The sequence below is a fragment of the Beta vulgaris genome, chromosome 5, assembly GCF_026745355.1.
Source record: "Beta vulgaris subsp. vulgaris cultivar EL10 chromosome 5, EL10.2, whole genome shotgun sequence".
Lineage (NCBI taxonomy): Eukaryota > Viridiplantae > Streptophyta > Magnoliopsida > Caryophyllales > Amaranthaceae > Beta > Beta vulgaris.
In genome coordinates this window covers 21,331,502-21,337,501 of record NC_079206.1, presented here as the reverse complement: position 1 = coordinate 21,337,501, position 6,000 = coordinate 21,331,502, and positions in this window count along the sequence as shown.

The following is a 6,000-nucleotide window of genomic DNA, read 5'->3' as shown; positions in this document are numbered from 1 at the left end:
GGATTCAAAGGAGGAAAGCACAACCAAAAGTCGTGGGTTAGCTTTGAAGGTGAGGAAATGATGAAGATCTCGATGAGATTGGACTCATGGCTAAGAGGTTTGAGAGGAGTCTAGAACGCAGTTCAAGGGGAAGTCTTGGAAGAACAAGGGCAACTCGAAGAAGACCAGTTCTAGCACTGGTTGCTTCAAATGTGGAGAAACTGGACACATGATCAAGGATTGTCCAGCATGGAAGAATGATAAAGGAGGACAAGAGAAGAAGAAAATGACTAAGAGGGCTATGCTAGCCGCCTGGGGTGATTCTGATTCAGGTTGTGAAAGCGAGGAAGATGAAGCCCTAATGTGTGTGACCGTTATGATTGGAGACATAGACCAGAAGCAGACCAGTTTAGGAAAGAAAGGACACATGTGTCTCATGGCAGGAAGCAGCTCTTCCGACGAAGAACAGGTAACTATTTCTAATATGCAAGAACAAATGAGATATTGTGATAGAGATGAGTTACTAGGTTTTATTGATTCTGCTATTGAACAAAATGTTAAAGGTAATGCTGCTTATAAAGCTAACAAAAAGAAGTTGAGAGAGGTAACTCGAAACTTAGACCTAAGTGAAAGTCGTTCTGCTGAACTTGAACTTATTTGTACAGAACTGAAAGAAAAAATTTCAGAGCTTGAAATAAGTTTGGATCAGAAGAATATTGAGCTTGAGATGCTAAGACCTCAATCAGATTTTTAAAAACTGATTTTTATCAAAATAATGATAGAGGATTTAGTAAACTCAAGGAGGCTGAAGTTGAAGGTATAAATTTCGAGTTACTCAAACAGAAAAGCTTTACTTTAGAACATTCTGATTTAATTTTGGCTCATAATTATCTGATTGATGATGTGGAAGAATTGTTCAATGAGTATGTGGATTTGAAAGCTTCTTTTGCTAGCACAAGTGGTCCTAGTGTTAATGTGAAGACTTATGTTTGGAATATGAGGGTAAGATCTGTGATCTTCAATCCGAATATACGAACTAAGAAAAGGCAAGAACATTGCGACCACTTCTGAACCAGATCCAGAACTGGTTTCAAAACTTAAGGATGAGCTTCATAAGGCAAAGTTGGATCTTGCCATTGCTGCAGAATTTAATGAAGCTCAACTTAAGAAACTTGAAACCAAGGAACAGGATTTGAGTGACTGCTTGAGACAGATGAACAGGTTGCTCGATGCTCAGAGTACTTTAAACATTCTGACCTCACAACCTGGTAATCCTCAGAGGTTTGGATTAGGGTATTCTGGAACCAGTTCCCAACAGCCACCAAAGTTGGGAAGAGATGAGACTTGGATTTCTGAATTCAAGAGAGGTAAGTACGTGTTTGCAAAGGACATGCACGTATGTACCTACTGTGGTAAGAATGGTCATGTTATTAATACTTGTTGGACTAAGAAAAAACATGATAAAAGGTATCATGTTCACAATGCCCATTATCAGAAGGGTCACACACACAATTGGTCTAACAATGAAAAACGTGATAAAACAAAGAAGACCAATGTAAAACAAATCTGGGTTAGAAAGGGCAGAGTCAAACCAGTTTCCAAGGACAAGGAACCCAAGAAAATCTGGGTTTATAAACATACAAACCTTGATTTGTCGTGCAGGTTAGAGTGAGAGCAAAACCATACTGGTATTTGGACAGTGGTTGCTCAAGACACATGTCAGGAGATAAAAGTCAATTTCTCTCACTCGTAGCCTATGAAGGAGGAAGTGTCACCTTTGGAGACAATAGCAAAGGTTTGATTAAAGGTATAGGTAAAGTTGGTAAGACACTTTCTCAAGCTATTATGATGTTTACTTTGTAGAAGGTTTGAAACATAACCTCTTGAGCATTTCTCAACTATGTGACAAAGGAAACCATGTTGAATTTGAAACCAATCTTTGTCATATAGTCAACACTGAAACAAGGGAACTGGTCTGCAAGGGATTTCGACATAACAATGTTTACATAACATTTTTAAGTCAGATTCCAAAGACCAGTGCCACTTGTCTTAGTGTTATAAAGGATGATCATTGGTTGTGGCATAAGAGACTTGGACATGTAAGTTTTTCTTTGCTCAATAAATAAGATCTCAAGACTTGGTGACAGGTTCACCTAACATCAAGTTTGCTGCAGATCATATTTGTTATGAATGTGCTAAATGTAAACATGTCAAGTCCACTTTTCAGCCAAAGAAGTTTGTAAGCACAACTAGACCTTTCGAACTTGTACACATGGACTTATGTGGGCCCATACATGTGCAAAGTCGAAATGGTCATAGTTATGTGTTTGTGTTAGTTGATGATTATTCTCGTTTCACTTGGACAATCTTTTTGAAGTTTAAAAATGAAACTTTTGAAAAATTTGAAATTCTGGTAAAACAGGTCCAAAACAAGATTAGTCATCAACTGGTCTCTATCCGGTCTGATCATGGTTCTGAATTTGACAATGTCAGCTTTGTAACCTACTGTAATGATCATGGTGTATCTCACAACTTTTCAGCTCATAGAACTCCACAACAAAATGGAGTGGTTGAAAGGAAAAATCGCACTCTAGAAGAAATGGCAAGAACAATGCTTCTAGAGAGTGGTCTTCCTCGAAACTTCTGGGTTGAGGCTGTAAGTACTGCGTGTTATATTTTGAATAGGGTAATGTTGACTTCTGGGGGAACTTCAGGGTTTGTCATCATCAACAAGGGGGAATTTGTTGAGTTCCGTGTTTTGAGTTTTGAGTGATGACAAAGCACATTGAACTATTATATTGCATGCATGTTTCTGTTTACATGTGTAGGTGCCAAAGTACGAGTTCAATGGATAGAAAGATGAAGCTTGTGAAGCCAACTCTTGAAGAATTGCATGAAGACCATGATCATGTTGTACCATTTAGGTCTTAGATGCAATGTAAGTGGTATAAAGGTGTTGATGGACTATAAAGGTTTCAAACTAGAGAGATGAGTTAGTTGTGGATGACAAGAAACCTCGGTTACTTGTCATACACAACTACAAGTAAACTTGGTTGATTAGAACAGTCTGGGAACAGATCTGAACCAATCCTCTAGGGTTTATTTCATGCATTCGTATTTTAGGAAATTTTTCTTTCCGCGCAAAATTGATTTCAAAATACACGGATGCATGGTTTGTTGTGTGAGCAAGATTTCTTAAGAACGGTAAGTGTGTTATATGATATTATATTGATTTTATTTAATATCAAATAAAATCAGTGAGTATATTTTCCTTGGAATAATTTCCATACTTCCGAGGAAAATATACTCTCATAATATCATGTAACATTTACTTACCAAAGGCTTATTTAAGGAGTTCTGCTAGCACACAAACAGTGGGGCTTTTGCACGCATATTTTCATATACTCTAAGCAAAAGCTTTCTCTCTCTCAAGCTCTCAAACCTAGCACAAACCCTAATACCACATAAATCTTAAACTACTCTCATTCTAAGCGTGTAAGGCTGTTTGTTCTTGAGAGAAAACTTGTTGTAAGTGAGCAAATTGTGAGTTTAGTTTGCTGGGGATGTTGATCGGGGATCAACTTCATTCGAACCATCATAGTTGGTGGTTGGGTCGAACTTCCATAGGTGGAAGTTGGGGAATCATCTTGTGCATAGGTGCATAAGTGATTGAGTGTAATTCTTTTGTTATTCTGAGTTGATTAATAAAAGAGTGAGTGAGTGGAGGATGTAGACTTATTAGAAGTCGAACCTTGTTAAATCCTTGTGTTGTTTATTCATTGCTTTTATTTCCGCTGCTAGAGAACTGTTCCTTTATTGTTCTTACTATAATCGAAAAATTTACAACATTCGCACAAACAGTCAATTCACCCCCCCTCCCTCTTGAGTGTCACTTGCACTTACATAGACATTGGGGAGGATGCTTTTAATGATTTTAATGATGGAAATGAGGGGGCATGCGTGGACAAGGGGGTAGGTGGTGGGGACCCTGACAACATGTGTCTTAATTTGGATACAGTGATGCAGGAAGATGTTGGTGGTGAGTAATGTAGGAAGGAAATGGAGAAAATTGGCTCGGGAAAAACATGTTAAACCTGCCTGGTTACCTGTTAGTGAAGATGATGGCAAAAATGGTAAAAGGGATAGGGACAAAGTGGATGCAGACTTCTCTAGTGGCCCTTTTAATAAAAAGATTGTTTTAGATGTTTCTTCTTCTGGATGGCGAATGGCGAGGACTGACAATGATCAGTCCTGCCCAGCTCAATGAGTATTCTGAGTCTCAACTGCAGAGGGTTGGGCAAAGACGAAGTTGAGTAGTGATGAATTTGATAATCTTCGGGTTTTGATCCGAAGAGAGGCCCCGTCTCTAGTTTTCTTGGCAGAGACAAAGTTGAGTAGTGGTGAATTTGCACGCATTCGTAGTAGGTTGGGGGATTTTTACGGTCTCTCGGTTGATTCTAGAGGTCGTTTCGACGGTTTGGCTTTACTTTGGAGGAAGGATGTGGATGTTGTATTGAGCTCTATGTCCCTTCACCATATTAATGTCATTGTGCAAAGGGGTTTAGGAGAGGAGGAGTGGTGACGCACAGGTTTTTATGGGTGGCCAAAAATTTAGAATAGACTCTTGCTGGACCTTATTGAAGACTCTTGCTACTTAGTCTACTCTTCCGTGGCTTCGTCTAGGCGATTTTAATGAAATTTTGTTCGCTTCGAAAAAAATGGGGGGTAATGATAGAGCGGAGTGGCAAATGGAGAATTTTAGAAGTGATTTAAATGTTTGTGGTTTTCATGATGTTCCCTTTTCAGGTTATGAGTATACTTATGATAATTGTCCTGAGCTTCAAGAAAACGTCCAGTGCTAGCTTGATCGGGCTCTTGTTACTACTAATTGGTCGAATTTGTTTGTTGAGGGTCATCTTTGGAACTTGGATCGGGAATGGTCGGGCCATGCCCCGATTAAACTAACTTTGGGGAGATTTGATAACATGTAACAATTAGGTGACAAGCCTTTTCGTTTTGAACAAATTTGGGCTAGTGAAGCGGAGTGTGAGGGGGTCATCGAGGGAGCGTAGTTGTAAGGGAAGAATTTAGAGACTAAGGTGGAGGCATGTAGGGGTGTTCAATGTCGGATATCGGATCCGATCCGAAAATTCGGATATCCGAAAATCTCGGATCGGGTAAATTGCGATCCGAATCCGATCCGAAATTTTCGGATCGGATCACCGGGTTTTCGGATCGGATATCGGGTTTTCGGATCGGATCACCGGGTTTTCGGATCGGGTCCGTTGAAATTTTTGTAAAATCCCGATCCGTATCCGATCCGAAAACCCGAAATTTTTTCCAGATACCCGATCCGAAATATCTGAAATCTTAAAATCGGATTGGATATCCGAAATTTCGGATCGGATCGGCGGATTTTCGGATCGGATATTTTTGCACACCCCTAGAGGCATGTGCTGTGAATTTGAAGAATTAGAGTGGTGACAAGTTTGGGCCCATTTTCCGAGAATTGAAGAAGAAGCGCAAGAAGCTTAAGCAGCTTAATGGTGCCAAGCTCTCGGCAAGCCAGCTCGAGAGTAGGCGTGTGTTGCTTCGTGAGATCGAGATGTTGTCCCAACATGAGGAGCGCTATTTGCAGCAGCGCTCGCGTGCTTTATGGCTTGCGGATGGGGATCGCAGTACCAAATTCTTCCACCAACGAGCATCAGAGAGAAAGAAGAAAAATTGCATCACACGTGTCAAAGATGATGCGGGTGTTGAGCATGAGGGGGATGAGAGTGTAGGGAAGCTTGCGGTTCACTATTTCCGCAATATATTCACCTCGGCGAATCCTTCAATGATTTTGCAGGCCCTTGCGGAGGTTCATAGCCAGGTTTCTGCAGAGATGAATGATATTTTGAGAGTTGAGTATAATGTAGAGGAGGTTCGCATAGCCCTTAGTCAGATGCATCCTATCAAGGCTCCTGGCCCTGATGGAATGTGTCCCATGTTTTTTCAGACGTACTGGCACATTGTTGGTAA